Source organism: Panthera leo, chromosome F2 (genome assembly GCF_018350215.1).
Source record: "Panthera leo isolate Ple1 chromosome F2, P.leo_Ple1_pat1.1, whole genome shotgun sequence".
Lineage (NCBI taxonomy): Eukaryota > Metazoa > Chordata > Mammalia > Carnivora > Felidae > Panthera > Panthera leo.
In genome coordinates, this window is record NC_056695.1 from 59319232 (window position 1) to 59344777 (window position 25546).

General features: G+C 35.4%; 1 long non-coding RNA gene across 1 annotated transcript in view; it reads right to left on the bottom strand.

Moving 5' to 3' along the window:
• Nucleotides 1-9601, bottom strand: part of LOC122211156 — a 248912-nt gene extending 239311 nt beyond the window's left edge. The window contains exon 1 of the long non-coding RNA XR_006198524.1: nt 9466-9601. This is a non-coding gene — a long non-coding RNA (uncharacterized LOC122211156). The remainder of the gene's footprint in view (nt 1-9465) is intronic.
• Nucleotides 9602-25546: the final 15945 nt, after the last annotated feature.

The following is a 25546-nucleotide window of genomic DNA, read 5'->3' on the forward strand; positions in this document are numbered from 1 at the left end:
CCTTCATCCTCAAACCTGTAACTGGATAGGTTTTTTTATTAAAAATTTGGGTGGGTGTTTATTATGTAGTATGATTGATCTAGAACACATACTGAATTTGTTGAGCCCCCTCCAGAGAAAATACTTCATTTTAGTAAACTGTCCATATTTATTAATATTTCTACTCTACCCAAATAGTGGAGAGGTAAAACAATAGCTCTCCAAGGCAGGGCGTCTCAAGAATTGAGGAAATTTTGTGAAGGTAAGTATCCCCAGGTAACCAGTATCAAGGGGGAGGAATGTTGGTTTCAAATAACCTACTCTTCAGTAACCCTACTTCTTCCTTTTCTGAGACCCAATCCCTCATCTCCCTCTCATGACTCAAGGGCATAAGGATTAGAACAGTTCCATACCATCTAATTTGTGAAAACTAATTAAATATGTAAATAGCATTTCATAGAGTGAAGATCAAAGATATGAAACAAGTACCAGAAAATATTTTCCTTTTTAAAATAAGGTAAATATGGGGAGCCTGGGTGACTCAGTCAGTTAAGCATCCAACTTCAGCTCAGGTCATGATCTCACAGTTTGTGAGTTCAAGCCCCACATGGGGCTCTGTGCTGACAGCTCGGAGCCTAGAGCCTCCTTCAGACTCTGTGTCTCCTCTCTCTGCCCCTTCCCCGTTCTCTGTCTCATTCTCTCAAAAATAAACAAACATTTAAAAATTAATTAATTAATTAATCAAAGCAAATACATTGTATAAAGCAAAACAGAAGTATCCACTACTATTGTAACTAACAACTGTCAAGGAAATTAAAACATCAATGGGCAAGTTTATCATGTGAAATGATTTGGAAAATTCAGAACTTTTGGTTTAAGAACTTTTTGGTTAAGATATTAGAGTGATCATATTTATTGTCCAAGATGGGACCCTTGAAAAAGTGAAATAAAGCACTATGAATAATTATGTTGAATGACAGGTATAAACTGAGACTGTCTCTAAACAAATTGAGTCATAAGATCATTCTAAAAAAACTACAGATAAACTACATACACTTAGATATAAATACAGCCCCTATTCCGTAACTACTTTCCTTTTTTAAGTTTTATTTTATTTATTTCAAGAGAGAGATAGAGAGCAAGTTGGGGAGGGAAGAAAGAGAGGGAGACAGAATCCCAAGCAGGTTCTGTGCCGATGTGGGGCTCAAATCCACGAACCATGAGATCATGCCCTGATCTCTTGAAATCAAAAGTCGGACACTTAACCGATTGAGCCACCTCGGCACCCCACAACTACTTTTTAATAAAATTGATGTAAGATCCCCAGATAACATAAAGTAGAAAGAAAAATAAGATAAATTACAAGGAAACAAGCTTTTATAAAAAGTATGAAAAAGCAGACAAAAGAACTACCATTATAATAGGGAATAAACAATCAGTATTCTAGAATGGAAAAGACAGTGGACAATTGGAATAAAAGAAGTATCTTGATTTCTCTTTCAACTGAAAATAAAATTGAATTATAAAATGGAGAGAATTTAAAAATAATCTCTACTCCAGGTCAGCATGATTAAATTAAAAATAAAAGTATAAGTTGATAATTTTAGAGTATTGGTTATTTATCTGATAGTTTAGTCATTAGCAATGATTAAGACTTCTATGGAATGAACCCTAGGCTGATAGACTCAGGGACACATTAACTACTGCATACCTGGTTAACAGTTTACACATTTCCAGGATATGAGCACGCACATAATTTATTAACAGGCTTAAGAAATTTTTCCTATTAACTAAAAGAGTGGAAATGCATGAAAACAAAAATACTTCTTATAAATATTTATAACCTAAAACATTTACTCAATGCCTGTTTTCACATGAAAATAGGCTAGAATTTGTCCTAAGAAATTACTAACAGCTACTCCTTGTTCACAAACAGCAATGTTCATTTCTTCTGTAAAGGAGAAGCCAATAAAAATTGTAAAAATCACAGAATTCTAGAATAGAAAAAAAAATCATAATTGCTTTTGTAGCTATAAATATAATAAATCCATCATTAAGAAAGTATTCAACCTAAACAATATTGAAATATGTTTGGATCATTAATAATAGCATAATGTTTTTTAATCTAACATACTATGCATATTTGCTCTATTTAGAAAGGCTTGTAAAACAAAACTATGATACTCATTAGCATTGGAACAAAATTCAAATACTTAAAATGACACTCAAAGTTATTTCTACTTTAAAGACTCTGTCCTTGTTTACATAATCTCACCTGTGCTTAGCAAGCCATAAACAAATATTTCATTCTCTAATAAATAAATTTGAATTTATGGTGAAAACATTAAAAAATCTATTTAGGATCCCTAGCTTCTAACTCAATTTTTAGAACCAAGCAAAGTTACAGTGTCCTTTATTTTTGTTTTTGCTGTGAATTCTTTGCAGCAAACACTAATAACAGAATTTCCTATGTAAAATTAGATATTTTTCATATAGATATAAGCCGAGTTTCTTATTTTTCATTGATATAAGGAATAAAATGTGTTCTATTTTCCCTAGTATATCAACATCAATAAGTCATTACTTCCTTCATCAGAAAAAATTAATACAAATGAACTCATAGAAAATAAGGGAGTGCTATTGAGTTGGGTGTTTTTCTTAAAGATCAGTAATTTACCACAAGTTCTGAATGCAGATATTTTTAATCTGAAACTCTATGGTATTGACATCAAATAGGTTTTAATGCTAATAAACTTGCCAAGATTTTTTGGTTTTACACAAATAATTGACTCTAGGGTCTCATGAAATGATTTTTTTTTTCCATTTTATTTTGCTTTGTTTTAATTTTAAAATCTTTGTTTTGTGGTTCTAAAGTACTGTGACTTCAGGAATGATAAGCTGCCCCTCCCCCAATTTGGGGCCTGTTTAAACCTCCCTAGGTCTCACCAAAGCACTGTGGTTAAAACAGGCATGATTTGGTGGGACCATTAATTTGTTTGAGGCTATAATTTTTGTTCCAGTAACTAACACTTCATTAAGTTGAAATAGTTTCATTATGAAAGGAAATATTCACAGAGAATTTAACCAATGAATGGAAAATTACTAAGTTTCCAACCAGCTTGATTCAGATGAAATGTAAAGCTTATTAATAAAATTGGTTTATGTTTTGAATTTTTTAAATTTTTTAACCATAGGAGAATGAAGACAAGAGGTATGTGTAAGCTTTCAAGTTTACCACAGAGAAGCAAAAATGGCATATAAAAATACTTAATTACTCTTTTAAAATGTGTCAGCCTCTTTTTCACTGAAATTAAATGCAAATATATGTTTTGTTTTCCTTAAAATATATATGGTATATCCTGGACTTTATATTCTTATTTAAGCACAGAAATGCAGTCTTGTTTCATTTAATTCATTCATTTCATAGCTATTTACTGAGCACCCACTTTGATCAAAGCACTGAACTAGAGCACCGAGGCAGAAAACCCCAACATCTGTCCTTCTCTCAGGAACTAATGTTACAGGCAGTGATACAGAAATTACATAACCAAAGTCAAGTTATTTCATTATAGTCATGATAAGTGGCATGAAGGTGAAGTCCAGGATACTAAGAATGTTTCTCTGAAGAAATATCGCTTAAATTCACATCTGAAGAAATATCACTTAAATTCACATCTTAAATTCCTCCTAGGTAAAGGAGGAAGATAGGAAAGATAATTCATAAGAACAGACCCCTGAGGTGGAAAATAGCATGACTCATTTGAAAAAATGAAAAGGAAAAAGGGATGGGGGGGGGGAGGGCGGGTCTTCAACCTGGAACACAAAGAACCAAGTGGAAAAGAGTGCTGACTCTGGAGTCAGACAGTTTGGATTCAAATCCTGCCTCCATTGCCACTTCCACATTATATGATTTCGAGAAACTTCAATTTCCTCATCTATACGATGGAGATAATAACAGTATTGACTCTATAGTTGTTACAGATTAAATAGTTAACACACTTAAAAGTTTATGGTGGTGCCAGGCACCTAGGAAATGCTACAAAAATACTAGTTCTTATTAAGATTGGCATAACTCTAACCAGAGCCTAAATATTATGTTATTTATTGCACTTCTCCTTCTCTGAACATACTGAATCCTCAGTTATACAGTGGACCGGGAACAAGAATTCTTCATATTCCCACTGTAAAAATTGCACAATGTACAGCAAACGGACATCGTAGCCAAAGCACCACCATACATTTTCAAAACATCCTTTGCAAAGATCTCTAAAACTAGTCCCAGAAAATTCAGCTTTTCTTGTGGTGGTGGTGGTCATTATCATTTTTTGGCTTAGTTTTGCTTTAACAATGCTAAATTTTTAAGACGGGGGAACATTCTGAATCTTACAGTAAACATTCTTTTATATTTATTTTTTTTAATTTTCTTAATGTTTATTTATTTTTGAGAGAGAGAGCACAAGCAGGGAGGGGAAGAGAGAGAGGGAGACACAGAATCTGAAGCAAGCTCCAGGCTCTCACCTGTCAGCACAGAGCCCAATGCAGGGCTCAGACTCAAGAACTGAGATCATGACCTTACCTAAAGCCTAACGCTTAACTGACTGAGCCACCCAGGGTCCCCCTTTTATATATATGTATTTTTAAATGCAGTCTTATGGTATGAAGGTAGGGTCTATAATAACAGAAAAATGCCATGTAAACATACTTACATATCTTTGAACCAAACTGTAAATTTAAGCTTTAATGTTGATTTTCACAGTTTTGTTCTTTTCTTGTCCTTCTTCCTTTCTTCCTATTTTTATTCATCCCTTACTATGTAGCTAACATAAACTATACCTTCTTTATGTCTTTTGAGTCTTGGTCATTCAAATCTAGTTAGATACTTCTTATCTTGTTAGTCAATTATTTTTCCTTTCTTGTTCATCTCTGAAGACAATAATATTTAGGCCTCCCAATTGTAAAGGGATTAGCAAAGCCAGTGATTTTAGTGTCATTTGTTATATGTGCAGGAGATGACTGCAGCCCTATTCTCTGACCTGAGGTCATAAAGTTCTCACATGTAGCCTATTAATACAGAATTTACTACAGAGACCAGCAAACCCACTGATAGTGATGCTCACAGTCCAAGTACTTATCTGACATTCCTAGTGCAACAGAAATTCAGACTCTGGATAAATCCCTCTATGCTCTCCTGGAAAGATTCCCAGCTTTACTGATATTCACTCAGGAAGAGATTCAGGATTTTTCTAAATTTATCCAAAAATGAAACTTCTCAGGGGAATGACTATAATCCATTTATAGTCTGGCTCTGCTTGAACATCTATCCTGAAATCTGCCTACAATCATCAAAGACTAAAAGTATTCACTCCTGAAGCCCAAACTAATACTTGCCTTATTTGGTTTCCAAATTCTGTGTTAGGGCTCTCAAATGTTCACTAAGGCTGCTAAGACCCATAAGCTTCCCCAGCTATCTTATTTCCAAATGTGATGCTTTTTAAATTATATGCTACATCATGAATTACCTCATTTCTGTTTTCAGTTCTATGCTTTTTCCTGATTATAAAATTAATAATCAGATCATTATGAAAAATTAAGCAGAATAACATATATCCATCATCACCCACTTCCCCAAGAAGATTTATTGCATTTCCGCACATTTCCTCTCTAAATTTCTAATGCTATTTAAATAAAAGTGAATTTATTTCCTCATGCAGTTAAACTCCATAAAAATATTTCTCTATTCAAAATGAAGTCTATGAAGAGTCTATATCCACCTGTCCTTCCCCTAATAGAACACACGAATTTTTCTTGAATCTTTGTAGCATTTTAAAATATAAAGAGGGACATACATTTTACTGATGTCACCATTTCCAGGGCAATATATTTTTCCAGTTTATTTTCTTTCTCTTTTATTTATTTTATTTTATTATTTTTAATGAATATAATTTATTGTCAAATTGGCTTACATACAACACCCAGTGCTCATCCCAACAAGTGCCCTCTTCAATGCCCATCACCCATTTCCCTCTTCTCTACCTTTAGTTTGTTCTCTGTATTTAATAGTCTCTATTCTTCTAGCTGAAAAAGTATGAGAAAGTTACATATTAAAATCAATAACCCTCTTCAGACAGTAGGAGAGAAAGATGTCTTAGTTGAACAAAGACACAAGCTATTATCCTTTCTATATTTCTGCATTTAGAGAAAAAAAACATATAAAAAGAAGGCATTAAGCTCTCCTTGAATTTTTACTTTGCCAAAAAAATTTGCCATCATGGTTAAATTATATTTCATAATTCTGGGGTTTTTAAAGTTAAATCACACACCAAGTAATTGTGGTTGAATGTGGATCCACCCATTCAGGGCTTTTTTGTAAACACATACAATTATCTAAAGTGCATTAACCACGACTATTTGTTCTGTGAGGAAACAGCATTTTTTCTGAGTGTCACATATGAAAATATGATAACATTCAGATAAAGGCTAAAGTTGTGGTCTGATTTCTAAAATGCAGAAGCAATTTCACCACAAGGGGTCACGTCTACAAAAAGCAAACTTAAATGAAGAGGACGGAATGACTTTGTGGTCATCTAGTAAGTTTTGCTCTCCACTGGGGTTTATTCACAGAAACAGCATAACTTTGTAGAAACAAGGTCCATGGTCAAGAGATTCTCTTATACTTCCTTTTATATTCTTTATCTTAGGTTGACCAGAAGAACAGATAATTCCTAAAGAAATGATTTTCAGTTTTTTTTTTTCTTTTTCCTCTGATATCCACAGATCATGGAAAAGATACACACTGGAATAGAAGTGGAGTATTACAATTATTCCAAATAACTATCAAACCTAACAACTTTAGGGCCATGACAGTTACTGATCTACAATCTTCAATATGTTTAAAACCTCACCCAATTTACATATGAGATTTCTCCTTAACCATCAGGAAAACTAGCCAAAGAGTTAATACTTCTATGCAAGTTTGGTCTGTCTAATGTTCTATCCAGTTTCTAATACAGAGTGAAAAAGTGAGGTACTGAAGTAGGTGTGGGAAAGATTCACGATTGGTAGGTAGAGAGGAAAATTCATTGAAATAAGTCACACTTTGCTTATCTTATCTTATGGGATTGACTTTTTGACCAATATTGTCTGGATTATCCATCAACACTACTTCTCCTTCCTCATTTTTTCATCATGTTAAATAATGATCTTCACCTTTTCAGCATGTAGACAAGTGGTCTACACATTGGGATATGTGGTTCAAAATCAGTCATTAAGGTATGGGGAGAATTAGTAAAACTTCTATTCAATATTAATTTGTATTGAAAAAAATAATTTAAATTGCCTCAGTAAAATTTACAATGTAATTTGACTTTGTCATGGGTATATAATGTATAAATGAACATATAATTATGAGGAATATATACTCTATGCATTTTTACTATAGAGGCAAAGAATAAGCAAAGTTTGAAAACAATTGTCTCTGCCAACTAATATTGTTATATTAGAGAATGTTCCTGAGAAAGTAAGCAAAAACTCCTCTGGCCCACCCCTGACTGTCTTCTACAGAAGTGGAGATATGTTCCCAGAAGACACCTCATAAAATAAGGTATGCTTCTATAAGGGGCTTCTTTGTGAGATGGGTTTCTTGCCTGAGAGGGGAGTTTTCTGGCTACATTGCTAAAGAGCTTTTATGTTGGTCCAGTCTTCAAGATGACCCCACCTTCCAGGATTTCCATGCTTGTGTAGTTCCCTTCCCCCTTAACTAGGGCTGACCTGTGCAACCCACAGAATACTGAATAAATTACCACATGCAACTTCCAAAAACTAGGTTTTAAAAAACATTATGATTTCCGCTTTGCATTCTTGGATCACTTACTCTGGGAAAGCCAGTTGCTTTGCCATGAATATATTGAAGCAGACCTATGGTGAGAATGTAAGACTTCCTAGATTATCTAGCAAGAAACTGATGAGTCATGGCAGTACCCAACAAGGAATTAAGATTTGTTAGCAACAGCTAGCAAGAAACTGATGCTTCTGCAAACAGCTATGTGAGTGAAACATCCTGGAAGCAAATTTACAGCTTCAGTCAGGTCTTCAGATGATTATGGACCCACCCAACATCTTGACTACAACCTGGGGAAAGGTCCCGAGCCAGAAAGACCTAGCTCCACTACTTCCAAATTACTCACCCACAGAAACTCTGAGCTAATAAACGTTATTGTTTTCAGCTTCTAACTTTTATGGTAATTTGTGATTCAGCAATACATAATTAATACAATTTTGTTCAATCATCACTATTCTAACAGAGACTATACACACATCCACACATTGGACCATATTAAAATAATGATGAGGCGCCTGGGTGGCTCAGTCAGTTAAACATCTGACTTCAGCTCAGGTCATGATCTCACAGTTGGTGAGTTCGAGCCCCACATCAGGCTCTGTGCTAATAGATGAGCCTGGAGCCTGCTTCAGTTTCTGTGTCTCCCTCTTCCTCTGCCCATACCTCACTCACACTCTGTCTTTCTGTCTCTCAAAAATAAACATTAAAAAAATAAAATAATGATAAAAATAAGTCCCCTTCTGTACATTTGACATTATAATATTTGTAAAAAGCAGAAAAGGAACACTGATGAGTAAGCTTGAGGAAAATGAGTCAAACTTTCTGTGAAATTTCTATTTGAAATTTCTATTCTATTTCAAAGTGAAATATTGTTTCATTTTCCCAAATGTTGCGAACATTCTAGTCAATTAAATTGTCCTTAATTCTAAAATGTCACAGAGACATAACTCTCTGGTCTTCCACTATTTGACAGTGAAAATAACAGAATTTAGTTCCTTCTTCTCTAAGATCTATGTATATTGTTGGCTTTTCATGTTACTTTCTTTTTGAACTCTGAATAAAAACTGTTTCAATACAGCTACATAACATATTCTCAACGGCACGTAAATATATCGTTTAATCTATACTGATCTCACATAATCTAAAAAGATTTCCCTTTTAGTTTTCCAAATATCCTTTTAATCCTCTCTCAGCAAACTAAATGATTCTTGAAGGAGAACAGGTTTTGCTTTTCTTTTGTTGCTCCTTAGTAACTAGAAATAAGTTTTGCATATAGTAAGGGCTTGATCAATAAATTTGGTTAATAGAAAAAAACAGTAGACTTTGGCAAGAAATTATACTAATATCTAATATAGTCAAATAGAGTATCTCTTAGCAAAGATAAAATTATTCTATGGGTCAAACAATGAACATACCAGCATAATAATGCACCATAAATCTCTTGGTCATGAACAGCATGCTGGCCTTATATTACAGTATCAGTATCAATCTCCACCAAATTAAACTTTTATAATCAAAGTTTATAGCTATAATGTAGAGCCAACTGACCTTTAAATAGGAAGAAATTCAAATATATGTCTGATTTTATTTCATACTACTAAAAATACTGATCATCTAGGATAAGCAGGATTACAAGGCATCTTACTTACACTTGAATTTCAAGCTTTTCTGGCCAGAGTTTCTGTAGGAGGCCTACAGTGTCCTTATGAGGCCCTTCAGCTGCCCATCTGACACACTGGTGATTAGACCAGAAGCTTCCCAATAGGTCCCATCCATCAGCTGACCTGAGACCTACAATGCAGGGAGACAAGATTGATTGGGCCAATCCATTCTTGTGTCATAATTTTGAATTTGTTAAACAAGGGGGTCATGTACACTAAATAGTTGTGACGGCCACCTGGGTCACAGGTGAACTCATGAGAAAGATAGAAAGGGAAAATACAATATAGCAGACTCAAGTAAAAGTGAAGAGAGAGTCCTTGAGACCCCTGAGAAGTGAGATCAGAGGCTTAGTTGTTGCCTTTATTATTTCTGATTCCATTTCACATAAAGTTTGACTGTACCTCCACACCTGTTCCTCTGTATCTTTAAGCTAACTCCTACTCCTTTTCAACCTGAGCAACTCTGAGTGGTTTTTGTTCCTTGCTCCATCAAAAACATTGGCTATAACATTCCTTTAGGCTAAATATAGAAGTGAATGGGAATATTAAATCAGTAAAGTAGCATCAGTGAAGATGCAGAGCTACTTGAGAGGAATAAAAATGAGATAAACCTCAATTTACTCTTCTTGTTTAAAGAAGCTTTTTCATGGCAATCTCATTACCCTCACAGATTCAACTACTAGAGAGAGACGATTCCCAAATCTAATCTTCAACCCAGAATCATCCCCTGAGAAATTCAGATAGCCTCCTAGACCTGTCTACCTAAATTTATAATGACATTTTATATTCAACAAGTTAAAATTCAAGACCATCATTTCCCCTTAGTTAATTCTGCTTCAGTATTTTCTATCTTGAGTAACCACCATCTTACTCAAGCTAAAATTTAAATTCACCTTTGACATCTTTTACATCATTTACATTTCACTATTCTCCCTGCCCTTACACACCTACTTTCCAAGGGTTGACAACTGACCTGTTTAACATCCCTCAAATATGCATGTTCTTCCTCATTTCCAGCATTACCGCCCTAGGTTATCATTCCTCCTCTGATGCAGCCAAAACAGAGGTAAATACATTCACATACCTGTGCTTTGGTACATACGACTAGAAATCAAACTATTAGTCATGGAAACTTCCTCTCCTCTCTAAATTGAAGTAAGGATTGGAGATGGCATAAGTGTCATTTTCTCCTCATTGCTGCTTCCAAACCATTTTCTTCTCCTTTCTTTCTAAAATCACCCATTGTTTCCACCATGATAAATCTCATGTCATTAGTTATTCATCTAATTCATCTACCAACCCTCATTTTTGCTATCAATTCACTCCTAAGTCTTTGTCTTGATTTCTTAGTGATTTTATTGTTGGTGCACTCAACACAACTTCTGTCATATTTCTTGGTGATTTCAACCTTTACCTACATCTTCCCAACACCCTGGCATCAAGTGGCATTGACTTCCTCTCCTCCAGTGATATTTTCGTCAGCCACAGCTCAACCTTACACTACCAAAAAAGGCATATCCTTCACTGTCTGAACTGTAAACACCCCTTATCTCATCATCAATTCTCCTATATTCCTTTCACTCCATCTGGTATACAATTCTAAAACTCCTTTACCAACACCTGGACCCTCCACTGATCCTAATAACATTTCATGCTTTTCATTCTCCTCATTTTATCCTTACCCAATTTATATTATACTACATATCATTAGAACCACTTTCTTGCATATGCCCTAAATTCTTTGGCCTCTCTCTCCTACCATTTTGCTGGCCTTGAAAGATCTCAAGCCCTGAAGAAATTCAATTCTTCATATATTCTGCGCTATCCCCAAGGAGCTGAATGTGGTGGGAAACAGCACACATCCATTAAGCTCAAGTGGGACCTTAAAATTATATGAAAACTTATTTCTTTTCCCCAATTGATTTACTCTCCTAGTCTCCCAAATAACTTTCATACTTTCTCCCGTTTCCTCAAACTTTCAGCACATCCTCTCTGCTTGCCACTCTCTGCTAAGAGAGCAGAATCAGTCAGACGAGAAGCTCCATTTGCACATGTACTAAACTGCCTACATCTGAACCCATACACTTTGTCTTTACTCCTTCTAGAATAAATAAAATTATCAGTGTACAACTGATGGTCTGTCTCTCCATGTGAGCACTAGAGCCTAACTCCCTGTCTCTACTCAAGAATATCATTCTAGGGGCAGCTGGGTGGCTCAGTCAGTTGAGTGTCTGACTTTGGCTCAGGTTGTGATCTCATGGTCGTGAATTCGAGCCCCACATCTGGCTCTGTGCTGACAGCTTGGGAGCCTGGAGCCTGCTTCAGGTTCTGTGTCTCCATCTCTCTCTGCCCGTCCCCCACTCTCATTCTGTCTCTCTCACTCTCAAAAATAAATAAACATTAAAAAAAGAATATTATTCTAGCAATATTCTCCCCCTTTCCTGCCCTGTCAATTTGTTTTCCTCTACTGGGTAATTCCAACAGATTATAAATATGCTGTAACATACCCTATCTTACAAAACAACTCTCCTTTGGGGTGCACATTCCAGCTCTGCTACTGCCCCATGTCCTTACTCCTTTATACAGTCACGTTCTTTAAAAGAGTGGTTTATCATTTCTCATCTCTAGCTCCAATTTTTCTTCCTATTTTCTCTTCAACCTATGTCAGTAAGGCTTTCACTACTACCAGGTCTCCATTTAAATGTCATCAATGAACTGCACATTGCCAAATCCAGCCATGATTTTTTACTTCTTATCTTACATGAGCTACCTACAGTATTTATACTCTCTCCTTCTTGAAATATTTTCTTGCCTTGTTTTTAGGGACTCCACAGATTCTTAGTTTGCTTTCTATCTCTTCAGACTGTTTTTCTGGTTTCCATCCACCTTGTTCCCCAAGAATTAGTCTTTGGACTTCTCCTATACCTACAATTACTCCCTAAGGTAGAATGTTACCCAATATCAAGACTTTATATACACATGCTGATGTAGCTCTAATTCTGTATCTCAGGGTTTCACTTACATCCTTAAATCTGATTTGCTCAACATACTCATGGTTTTAGATTTGGCATCTCAAACCCCAAATCATACACCTAATATCCTCCTACTCCCCGAATAATACCATTCTACTTGAATTCTTCATCATAACATTAAATAATAATTTCACCTATCCTGTTTCTTAGATGAAAATGTTGAAAATATTTATTATCTTCTCTCATTCTCTCACATATACATCCAAGCTATCTACAAATAGCTTGTTAGTGAAATTCTGTTAGTGAAAAACCCAAAATATATTTAAAATATTATCAGTCTCCTATGGTGCTCTTTGCTTTTTCTTTGCTACCTACAGTTTACTCTCTAATGATTAACCAGAAACAACCTTTAAAAAATTAAATTATAACATAACTTTTCTACTCCAAACCTTTTGAGGGCTTCTCACTTTACTAGGAGTTAAACCAGAAGCTTTACAGTGGCCTATAAGGCCCACCATGATTAATGCTGCCTCCCTCTATGACCACTATATAGTCATATTATTGTCCAATCTATGACCTCTCTGACTTCTAAATGTGGCAAACACACATTTGCTGTTCCTAATAATATATATTATATATAATATATAATAATATAATTTAGATATATATAATATCTAATATATATATTAGATGTATATAATATAACAATATAATATAATATAACAATATATATATTAGATATATATAGATATATTTAGATATACTTAGATATATATACTTTAGATACATATATCTCTTTCTTATAGTCTCTGCTCAAATATCTATAGATAGGACCTTCCCTGATCACCTTACCTAAAACAGCAAACTTTGCTTTAGGCAGACCTCTTCCTGTTTACTCCTCTTTATTTCTCTCCATAGAACTTATGAGAATCTGACAGATTATATGTTTTTATTTGACCATTTTCTATCTCCTTCAAATCAAATACATATTTCAAAAGGACAAGAAATTTATTTGGTAATGGCTTCCTTTAATACCTATTTAATACCTCACATATTAAGCAATGAATATTTATTGAATTGAATGATGAGTGAATAAATGGATTCAAGAGAAGCACAATGCAAACACTGGTATGTGAAAGGCATTTTGCCTGTGGACTTTACAACATTTTAATGCAGTAAAATTTTCGAAATGTATCTAAAGTAAATACAATGAAAGTTTTCAGACAATCTCCTATCAAGTCTTTCAACATGGATCAATAGCCTAAATAACAATAATTTTACAAGAGGCTAATCAAATGTAGCCTACATACACAGTTTTCTGATAATCTGGCTTAATTTAAAAACCAAGTTTCAGTTTCCGGATAAATAGAAGGAAATCTTTCAGGATCACAATTTATCCAAATAAATTTGGGGATGTATTAGCTGTGAGATTGAAGATACAATATATTCTGATAGGGACATAGGGGTATAACAATCTGCTGAACCCATCAGCCAAGTACAAAGTAGGATTGCTCTCCTCTTGTGGAAGTTGAGAAACTTTAAAATATTCAATGTATAAATAAAAGACCAAACCATTTTTGCCCATATTTGATCTAAGGGAACATCCATGGATAAGGCCAAAGTTTCCCAAACAACTATTGTGAATTTACTCCAGTACACATGGATTTTCTAGTCCTTAAAATGCCACATTACAAAAAAACACAGACAGGGACTCCTGGGTGGCTCAGCTGGTTGAGAGTGTCCAACTTCAGTTCAGGTCATGACCTCGCAGTTCAGGACTTTGAGCCCCACTTCGGGCTCTGTGCTGACAGCTCAGAGCCTGGAGCCTGCTTCAGATTCTGTTCCCCTCTCTCTCTCTGCCCCTCCCCCACTCTCACCCTGTCTCTCTCTCACGAATAAATAAACATTTAAAAAAATTAAAGAGGGGTGCCAGGGTGGCTCCATTGGTTAAGCATTCGACTTCAGCTCAGGTCATGATCTCGCACTTCGTGAGTTTGAGCCCTGCATCAGGCTGTATGCTGACAGCTCAGAGCCTGGAACCTGCTTTGGATTCTGTGTCTCCCTCTCTCTCTCTGCCTCTCCCCTGCTCGCACTCTGTCTCTCTCTCTCAAAAATAAATAAACATTAGAAAAATTTTTTTAATTAAAGAAAAAACACAAAGATTTTAACATGAAAAAATTTTTTCAAGATTTTTTTTCTTAATGTTTATTTTAGAAAGAGAGAGAAAGAACATGATCAGGGGAGGGGCAGGGAGGCAGTGACAGACAATCTGAAGTGGGCTCTGTGCGGACAGCAGACAGCCTGATGTGAGGCTTGAACTCACAAACCATGAGATCATGGCCTGAGCCAAAGTCAGATGCTTAGCCAACTAAGCCATCCAGGCACCCCAGAATCTTTTTTGTTCGTTTATTTATTTATTTATTTATTTAGAGAGAAAGAGATAGCACAAGCTGGGGAAGGACAGAGAGAAAGTGAAGAGAGAATCCCAAGCAAGCTCCACACTGTCAGTGCAAAGCCCAATGTGGGGCTTGACCTCAAGAACCATGAGATCATGACCTGAGCTGAAATCAAGAGTTTGATGCCCAACTGATTGAGCCACCCAGGTGCCCAAACATGAAAAAAAATTTTTTTAAAAAGAGTATTATACAGTATCAACACTGATCAATAAAAAAAAGAAAAATGAACAAAATGACTCCACAAACACATGAATCCATGTTAAAATGTTGGCAAAATAAGTCTTTCTTTGAGTTGTTTTGCTGTTAAGATTATAACTATGAAATGATTAAGAGATAGAGAACCTCTATCAAGTAATATGAGATGAGTTTGGGCAAGTTAAACTATTCATTCTACTGGTTATTTCTTACCAGAACCATCTCTTTAAGAGCTGTCCTTTTTCTGGAAAAGAAAATCACATCTCCTGTGCATAGATATACCAACACATATAAATGATATAATAAGCAAGTAAAATTTTTTATCTATAAACTAGGATAAGGGTGCCTGGGTGGTTCAGCAGTTAAGTATCCAACTCCTGATTTCAGCTCAGGTCATGATATCAAGGTAGTAAGTCCCACGTTGGGCTCTGTACCAGGCATAGGGCCTGCACAAGATTTTCTCTCTGCCTCTCCCCCGCTCATGCTCTCTCTTTCTCCCTCTCTCTCAAAAAACAAACAAAAAACAAAAACAAAAACAAACAACAAAAAAAAAACAACTAGGATAAATGAATTCATATTAAAATAAAGAAAGAAAAGCACAAGTATGACTTTATTATTTTACCTTGACTTAAAGTCCAAGTTAACCTCTATAGAGTTTACTAAATACTTGGTATTGTATCAAGTAGTTTTCAAAAGAAATTCTATTTTAATCTAATGAAAGAGCCCATTGACAGATGAGATAACAGAGGCTCAGAGACTGTATGTAAATTGCCCCAGATTACAGAGTTAATAAATGGAAGAGCCAGTACCTAAACTCAAAACGACTACCTCTGGAGCTGGGGCTTTTAAGCAAGGCAGTCTCCACCCTGCCATGACTATAGATGTGGATATCCTCATAGCAATTAAATGAAATTGTAAGAAAGCAAAAAAGCAATCCAAAAACTATAGGGAAATTGTATCATAACCTAAACATGAGGAGAGAAAACAGGATGAAACCCTGAGGCAAGCTTAGAGGTAGCAATGATTGAATAATGTCCTCTGAAGGTCAGCAATAGTGAAGATTTATTAGTTCTGACACTGTCACCTTATCCCAGAGATGGACAGGAAAACCTGTTTTTGGAACAAAGAAGAAAAACAATAGAAAGAGAAAGCCCATTTGGGAAACAAAGAGGAAAAACAATAATAGAAAGAGGTCCAGAGATAGTTTCTCAGAGGAATTGATCCTTGAAGGATAAGAAGCATTGCCAGCAAGTCAAGAGAAGGAAGGGCATTCCAAAGAAGAAAACAAAGGCAAAAGCGGGGTTTGATGAAGGAGAAAATACAGCAACGTCAGGAAATAGAAGGGATGGCTACGGAGGGAAGGATTTCTTGAGAGAAGTAATACCAGAAAGGAGACTAGTTGAGCTGCTAAAAATGTTTCCACATTTCTTTTTTTTTTTAATGTTTATTTATTTTTGAGAGACAGAGAGAGAGAGAGAGAGAGAGAGAGAGAGAGAGAGAGAGAGACAGGGCATGCATGGGGGAGGGGCAGAGAGAGCAGGAGACACAGAATCTGAAGCAGGCTCCAGGCTCTGAGCTGTCAGCACAGAGCCCAACATGGGGATCAAACTCAAGAACTGTGAGATCATGACCTGAGCCGAAGAAGTCGGATGTTTAATCCACTGAGCTACCCAGACGTCCCAATGTTTCCACGTTTCTAAATTTATATTTATAAATTCCTCTCTGCAGGTAACACTTTGTATACCTAACCCTAGATATAAAATAGAAAAATTCTGAAATTTGTCTAAAAGGCAGAGAATCTCTACGAATATGCAAACCACCTGATGCTGGACAGGTTCTGGGAGAACTTGAAAGGGATCCATGTGATTGAAATGATGAAGATAAAAACAGAACTGGAAAAGGCAGAAAAGAAATTGAATAAGAGAAAAATGGAAATGAGCTAGAAGGCCTATCATTTTTTTTTTTTTTTTTTTTTTTTTTTTTTTTTTTTTTTTTTTGGCCTAAAGGAGAAGAGCATGATTAAAAGAGCTAGAACTAGGCAAAGTTTGTTTTTATTTTTATTTTTACCAGATCTAGATCTATCTGATGACAGATGCTTTTAAATCATGAATTGTGGTCAGTCTTTTCTAATCTTAAATCCTCAAGTCTTTTGAAATTTACCATTAATGGCTGACTATAATTAATGCAGCAGTAGATTAGTTAATGCTGTGAAACTGTCATGACGTAGGAGGGACAGCACATACAAGGTTGGAGCCTCAGTGCTGTGGGCTGATGGAGAAGAGCAAATAACCCAGACTAGAAAAGTGCTTACCAACCCAGAAGGGTTTTGCTCACAAAAAGATAGCTTTGTCTGTCAAAATCTGGCTTCACCTGAGCTAATATTAATATCCAAGGCTTTCAATCTATTGTTGTCAGTATAGTAGCAAGACTTTCCAGTCTATTCTACTATGTAAGGGCAGCTGCTTACCTGGACTGAAAAATTATGGTTTGATTGGCAGAAAGAAAGCATTTGTCATCCTGGGAGAACTGTACCTGTATCAATGGTGCTGTTTCCAATCATATCCATTAATTATATTAAGATACCCTGCCCAGTTTAGAATGACCTGGAGAAATAGGTAAAACTGAGCCTGCAGAGGACAAAAAGCTCTGAACACAATGAAAGCAGTATCTGATGACAGTTCCTTCTTGGCTTTTTTCTTGTTATTTCATTCTTACTCTATTACTATCTTTATGAACACTGTTACTAGCGTCTGCAGCTAAATGGTAAGTTTTCAAGGAAGAAGACCTCCACTCACAGGTTATCATATTCATTTCACAGCACCTAGCCCTTAATAGGTACACAACTTATGCTGATCCACTCTGTAAACATAAAGCCTCTAAAGAATGAAAAAAAGAAAGATTAAAGAGTGACATCGGCAAGATGGTAGGATAGGAAGCCCCAGGCTCTCCTTCTTCCACAGAAACACTGGTTCAACAGCAATACATGGACCCACTCTTTGAGAAATCCAAAAGCCAGTTAAAAGCATCCTGCACCCCAGGTGAATGTCGAACCAGCTACATTGAAGCTGGTAAGAAAATTTTTGGAACTTCCTCTCTTTATATATATATATTTTTTAAGATTTTTTAGTTTTAAGTCATCTTCACACCCAACGTGGGGCTCCAACTTACAACCCTGAAAAAAAGAGTCACATGCTCTAACCAACTAAGCCAGCCATAGTCTCCCTCGAACTCTCTCGAACTCTCGAACTCTCTCACCATAGTCTCTCTACCCAACACAAGGGCTATGATCAGGAGGAAACTCCAAGCTCCTAGCTTCTCTGAGGGAAAGAGGCTGACTGGGGAATGAGGACTGCCCAAAGGATTGTCTTCTGTCTCACTGTGTTAGAGTGATGTCGGGACCCAGCATAATCTAGATGTCAGGGGGCGATTGAGAACAATAACAACAAAAAGGTGGATAGCAAGCATTCTGCTGCTTCAGAGGACCCATGGTAGAGCAGACAAAGGCTTTTATATAGGTTAGTGGCCTCTTCCTCAGGGGAAAAAGATGAGGGAGCATGTGTTCAGAGTTCCAGGTCTGAGAGACCAATTTCTGTCCAGCCCAATTTGGGGAACTGATGTGACCTGACATAATCTAAATGCCTAGAGATTGTTGAGAACAAAAAAAAAGGGGGGGGGGGTTCACACTGGTGCTTCAAGGACCTGAGGTACAGCAGACAGACACCAGAGGGAGCAAGAGATTACAAACTCCTAAAGAAAAAAGAAACCAGCATATCCCTTTAATTAGGAATCTTAACAAAGGACTTGTTTGTGTACATTCATAATCAGAGACACATCCACAGAAAAGTTGTGGGAGGCCCCAAGAATCTCTCTAGCTGGACTGATTGATGAAAGTCCTTCCCTGTATGGAGCCGGTCCATAAAGACCAGGAAAGGTGACTGCTTTTTAAAATGCATGGATACCAACACAAAGTTACAAGGAATATGACAAATCAAGGGAAAATGGCCCAATCAAAGGAACAAAATAAATCTCTAAAAATAGACACAAAAGAAACAAAGTTATATGAATTACCTGACAAAAACTCCAAATAACTGCTGTAAAAATGGTTAAGCTAAGGAAAATGATATGTGAACAAAAGGAAAATTTCAATGAAGAGACAGAAAATATAAGCAAAACCAAGAAAATTTTGGAGCTAAGAATGCAATTAGTAAACTGAAAAATTTGTTCAATGGGATGATATATTCCAAGCACTGGGGAAAACAAAAACAAAAACACAAACAAAAAAAAACCAAAAAACAAAAAACCTGCCAACCGAGAATACTGTATCCAGCATAAATGTCTTTCAAAAATGAAGGAGAGATTTACCTGGGTGAACAAAAATTGTTGGAGTTCATCACCATTAGACCTGCCTTACAAGAAATGCTAAAGGGAGTCCTTGAAGATTAAATGAAACAAAAAACAAAAAACAAAAAAACAACAACCACTAAACGGCAACACAAAAGCATATGAAAGTATAATGCTTACTGTTAAGGTAAATATATACAAATAAATACAGATACTGTAATGAGAAAAATAGAAACACAATAACAGTAGGAGATTTCAATACTCCACTTTCAATAAGGGATAGTTCCTATCCATTTCAGATAGTACATCAATAAAGAAACAGAGAATTTGCACAACATTACAAGCCAAATGAACCTAACAGACATACATAGTACAATCCACATAACGACAGCAGAATATATATTTTTCTCAAGTGCACATGGAACATTATCCAGGATAGATCAGTATGTTAGGCCACAAAACAAGTCTTAACAAAATTTAGTAAGATTAAATTTCTGACTACAATGGAATAAAATTAGAAATCAAACCAGGAGAAAAACCAAAAAATTTACAAAGATATGGAAATTAAATAACATACTCTTGAACAACTAATGGGTCAAAGAAGAAATGAAAGAGAAATTAGAAAATTTATTAGACAAAAACACAACATAACAAAACTTATAATATTCAGGAAAAGGTGTACTAAGAGGGAAGTTTACAACCATAAATACCTACATTACAAAAACAAATATTTCAAACAACCTAACTTTACACCTCAAAGAACTAATATAAAAAAGAACAAATTAAGTTCATAGTTAGCAGAAAGAAGGAAATAATAAAGATCAAGGCAGAAATAAATGAAATAGAGAATAGAAAATTTAAAAGTCAACAAAACTGAGCTGTTTTTTTTAAAAGATCAACAAAATTAACAAACTTTAGCTGGACTAAGAAAAAAAAGGAGAAAACTCTTGCAAATGACATATCGGACAAAGGGCTATTATCCAAAATCTATAAAGAGCTCACCAAACTCCACACCCGAAAAACAAATAACCCAGTGAAGAAATGGGCAGAAAACATGAATAGACACTTCTCTAAAGAAGACATCCAGATGGCCAACAGGCACATGAAAAGATGTTCAACATCGCTCCTTATCAGGGAAATACAAATCAAAACCACACTCAGATATCACCTCACGCCAGTCAGAGTGGCCAAAATGAACAAATCAGGAGACTATAGATGCTGGAGAGGATGTGGAGAAACGGGAACCCTCTTGCACTGTTAGTGGGAATGCAAATTGGTGCAGCCGCTCTGGAAAGCAGTGTGGAGGTTCCTCAGAAAATTAAAAACAGACCTACCCTATGACCCAGCAGTAGCACTGCTAGGAATTTACCCAAGGGATACAAGAGTACTGATGCATAGGGGCACGTGTACCCCAATGTTTATAGCAGCACTCTCAACAATAGCCAAATCATGGAAAGAGCCTAAATGTCCATCAACTGATGAATGAATAAAGAAATTGTGGTTTATATACACAATGGAATACTACGTGGCAATGAGAAAGAATGAAATATGGCCTTTTGTAGCAACGTGGATGGAACTGGAGAGTGTGATGCTAAGTGAAATAAGCCATACAGAGAAAGACAGATACCATATGGTTTCACTCCTATGTGGATCTTGAGAAACTTAACAGAAACCCATGGGGGAGGGGAAGGAAAAAAAAAAAAAAAGAGGTTAGAGTGGGAGAGAGCCAAAGCATAAGAGACTCTTAAAAACTGAGAACAAACTGAGGGTTGATGGGGGGTGGTAGGGAGGGGAGGGTGGGTGATGGGTATTGAGGAGGGCACCTTTTGGGATGAGCACTGGGTGTTGTATGGAAACTAATCTGACAATAAATTTCATATATTGAAAAAAAAAAGGAGAAAACTCAATAAAATCAGAAATGAAAGAGGAAACATTACAACTAATGCTACATAAATAAAAAGTACTATAAGAGACTACGATGAACATTTTTATGCCAATAAACTAGATAACCTAGAAGAATGGATAAATTCCTAAAAACATATAACCTACTAAGACTGTGTCCTGAGGAACTAGAAAATCTGAACAGATCTGTAACTAGTAAGGAAATTGAATCAGTAATCAAAAACCTCCCCAAAAAGAAAAGCCTAGGACCAGGTGTCTTTACTCATGAATTCTACCAAACATCTAAAGAAGAATTAATCCTTCTCAAATTTTTCCCAAAAAACGGAAGAGTGGAAAATACTTCCAAACTCATTTTATAAGGCCAGCATTATTACCCTGATACCAAAGCTAGAAAAAGACACCTGAAGAAAACTACAGACCAATATCCCTGATGAAGAGAGATACAAAAATCTCAACAAAATACTAGCAAACCAATTCAACAACACATTAAGATTATACATCACAACATAGTGGGATTTATCCCTAAGCTGCAAGGATAATGCAGCATATGAAAATCAATCAATGTGGCACACCACATTGAAAGAAAAGAGGGGAAAAATCACATGATCATCTCAATTAACACAGGGAAATAATGTGACAAAATTGAACACTATTCAGGATAAAAATATTCAATAAACTAGGAACAGAAAGAAATTAATTCAACATAATAAAGGATATATACAAAACCCCAAGTGAATATCATATTCAATGTTGAAAAAATTAGTGTTCATCTAAGATCAGAAACAAGGCAAGGATGCTTCTCATCACTTTTATTCAACATAGTACTGAAAATACTAGCCAGAGAAATTAGGCAAGAAAAAGAAACAAAAGGCAACCAAATCAGAAAGGAAATACAATCATCATTATTCACAGATGACATGATCAAATATGTAGAAAACCCTAAAGATTTCACAAACTATTAGAATAAATAAATTTAATAAAGTTGCAGAATATAAAACAACACATGAAAATGAATTATATTTCCATATACTAAAAACAAACAATCCAAAAGGAAAATAAGAAAACAATAATATCAGAAAAAATAAAATTCTTAGGAACAAACTTAACTAAGGAGGCAAAAGACTTGTATACTGAAAACTAGAAAACTGTGCTGTAAGAAATTAAGATACATACAGTAGAAAGACATCTGTGTTCATGAATTGGAAGACTTAATATTATGTAAATGTCTACATTATCTAAAACAATCTACAGATTCAATGCAATACTTATCAAATCTCAATGGCATTTTTTACAGAAATAGGAAAAGTAGTCCTAAAATTCATATGGAAGGCCCAAAAGACCCAGAATAGCCAAGATATTCTTGAGAAAGTAAATAAAACTGAAGGCCTCTAGTCCTTGATTTCAAAATATATCATGAAGCTACAATAATCAAAACAGTATGGTACTAGCATAAAGATGGGCATACAGACCAACAGAGGAGAGAACCTAGTAATAACTCTCTATATATACTGTTAACTGATATTCAACAAGGCTGCCAAGAATACCAATGGGAAAACAATAATATTTTATTTTTTGTAACTTTCTTAAAATATTTATTTCTTTTTGAGAGAGAGAGAGCGAGAGAGAGCAGGGGAGGGGCAGAGAGAGGGAGACACAGAATCTAAAGCAGGCTCCAGGTTCCAAGCTGTAAGTACAGAGCCCAATGTGGGGCTTGAATCCACAAACTGCAAGATTATGACCTGAGCCAAAACCAAGAGTCAGACGCTTAACCCACTGAACCACCCAGGCTTCCCTACCTTTTTAATAAACAGTGTTGTGAGAATTGGATATTTAAATGCAAATTAATGAAAGAAGACCCTTACATCCCTCAGAAAAATCAACTCAAAACAAACAAACTCAAATATGACACCTGAAACTCAAATTCTTAAAACATAGGGGGAAAGCTTCATAATAATGATTTTGGCAGTGATTTCTTGGATAGGACACTAAAAAGCACAGGCAACAAAAGCAAAAACAGACAAGTGGGATTACATTAAACTAAAACAAACAAACAAAAAAACAAAAAGCAAAAACTGCACAGAAAAAAAAAATCAACAGTGAAAAGGCAACCTATGAAATGGGAGAAAATACTGATAAAGAATTGAATATACATTATATATATATATATATATATATATATATATATATATATAAAATATATACAATTCCCATAACTCAGTAGAAAGAAGCAATCCACATAAAAAATGGGCAAAATATTTGAATAGATATTTCTCGAAAAAAAGATACACAAATGGCCAACAGGTATATGAAAAGATGATCAACCTCACTAACCATCAGAAAAATACAAACCATAAATACAATGAGATACTACCTCACACCTGCTAGGATGGCTATTTAAAAAAGAAAAAGAAAATAAGTATTGGTGAGAATGTGGAAAAACTGAAAACTTTAAACACTGTTGATGGAAATTAAAATGGTGAAGCCACTGTAAGTAATATGGAGGTTCCCAAAACATTAAAAATAAGACTACTATGTCTTAGCAATCCCACTTCTTAGTATTTATCCAAAGGATTTGAAATCAGGATCTCAAAGTTATATTTGCACTAGCATGTTTGTTGCAGCATAATTCACAGCAGCCAAGAGGGGAAAAACAACGTAACCATCTACAGATGAATGGATAAAGAAAATGCAGTATATACATACAATGGAATGTTATGCAGCAATATAAAATAAGTAAATCCTGTCATATGTTACAACACTGATGAACCTTGAGGATATTATGGTAAGTAAAATAAACCATTCAAAAAAGCACAAATACTGCATGATCCCACTCACATGAGGTATTCAAAGTAGTCAAACTCATTTAACCAGAAAGATGGTTGTCAGGAGCTGAAAGAAGAGAAAATGGGAAGTAACGACTTAATGCATATAAAGTTTCAGCCATGCAAGATGAAAAAGCTCTAGAGATTCACTGTACAACACTGTGCTTAAAGTTTACAATTTTACCACAATAAAAAAAAGACAAAGGATTTTAAAATCATCATGGGAATCAGTGAGATGAATATGGATTCACAGCTACCATTTTGGAACTCTAGAAAGAGAGGACTCTCCTAAAATTAAATGAAATTAAGGCAAATAATAAACTATATAAAATTTTTAATTATGCTTAGGGAAGTAGTTACCTGAAAATGCAGTTCAGGTGAAAAACATATAAATTCAAGAATTATTTCAACAAATTAGCAGAAAATAATAACCTCAGATGAAATTAGCTGAAATTTCATACTTTTCCCTAAACATCTGAAGTTGACATCACAAAGGATAATGTGCTCTCCAAAAAAAAAAAAAAAACCTCTCCTGATGAACTTGACCTCTGTGTAGTTCAGTAATTTTTATTACAAGGTCACTTAGACAAGTTGAATAAAAAGCCAGGAAGAATAATACTGACACAGAGATGAAATAAGGAAGGAAACTTTCCAGCGCTTGAAAAGTTTTATGCTCAAAAGTGCTGATGACACAGCAGGAATTAAACCTTTATCCCTGAAGCTAGGTCTGGTTAATATTTCATGGAGTCACCTCTCTTCAGAAGCAACCAAATTAATTCAGTGGCTACACTGAGATCTGAGAGCACACAGCTTCCTCACATACACGCTTTACAGAGGCCCAGCTTCCTGTGAAAGCTGCTGGAGCTCTGTCAACACAAGGGAGTCGCCCTGTGGAAGATCCTGTAATGCCATGCTGGTAGCAAACAAAAGCAGGGAACATACTTTGTAGAACAGCCCCAGGAAAACTAATACAACCAACATATACCCCAGATCCCTGTCAATCACTGAATTTCAACATCTATCTATCTATCTATCTATCTATCTATCTATCTCCAGCAGATCTCCCTTCCAAATGAAATTCTATTTGAAAATCCAATATATAAAACCGGAAAAAGTGGATTTAATCAGATTGAAATGAGAGGGGGAATTCAGAGCTCTGCTTACCCCCCTCCTTGGTTTCCCTGTACCTATAGGGTCTCTTACATTTTTGCCAAACTCCAGGGCTTTGCAGAACACAGTTTGAAATAGTAATAGAAGTGAACCATTTATGAAGCTTTAAACGTTTATATTTTTTTAAGACTGGGAATAAAGATCATTAAGTATTTTCATATAAATGAAACAAAGCCTAGACAATGTTCACAAAAAAAAAAAAAAAAAAAAT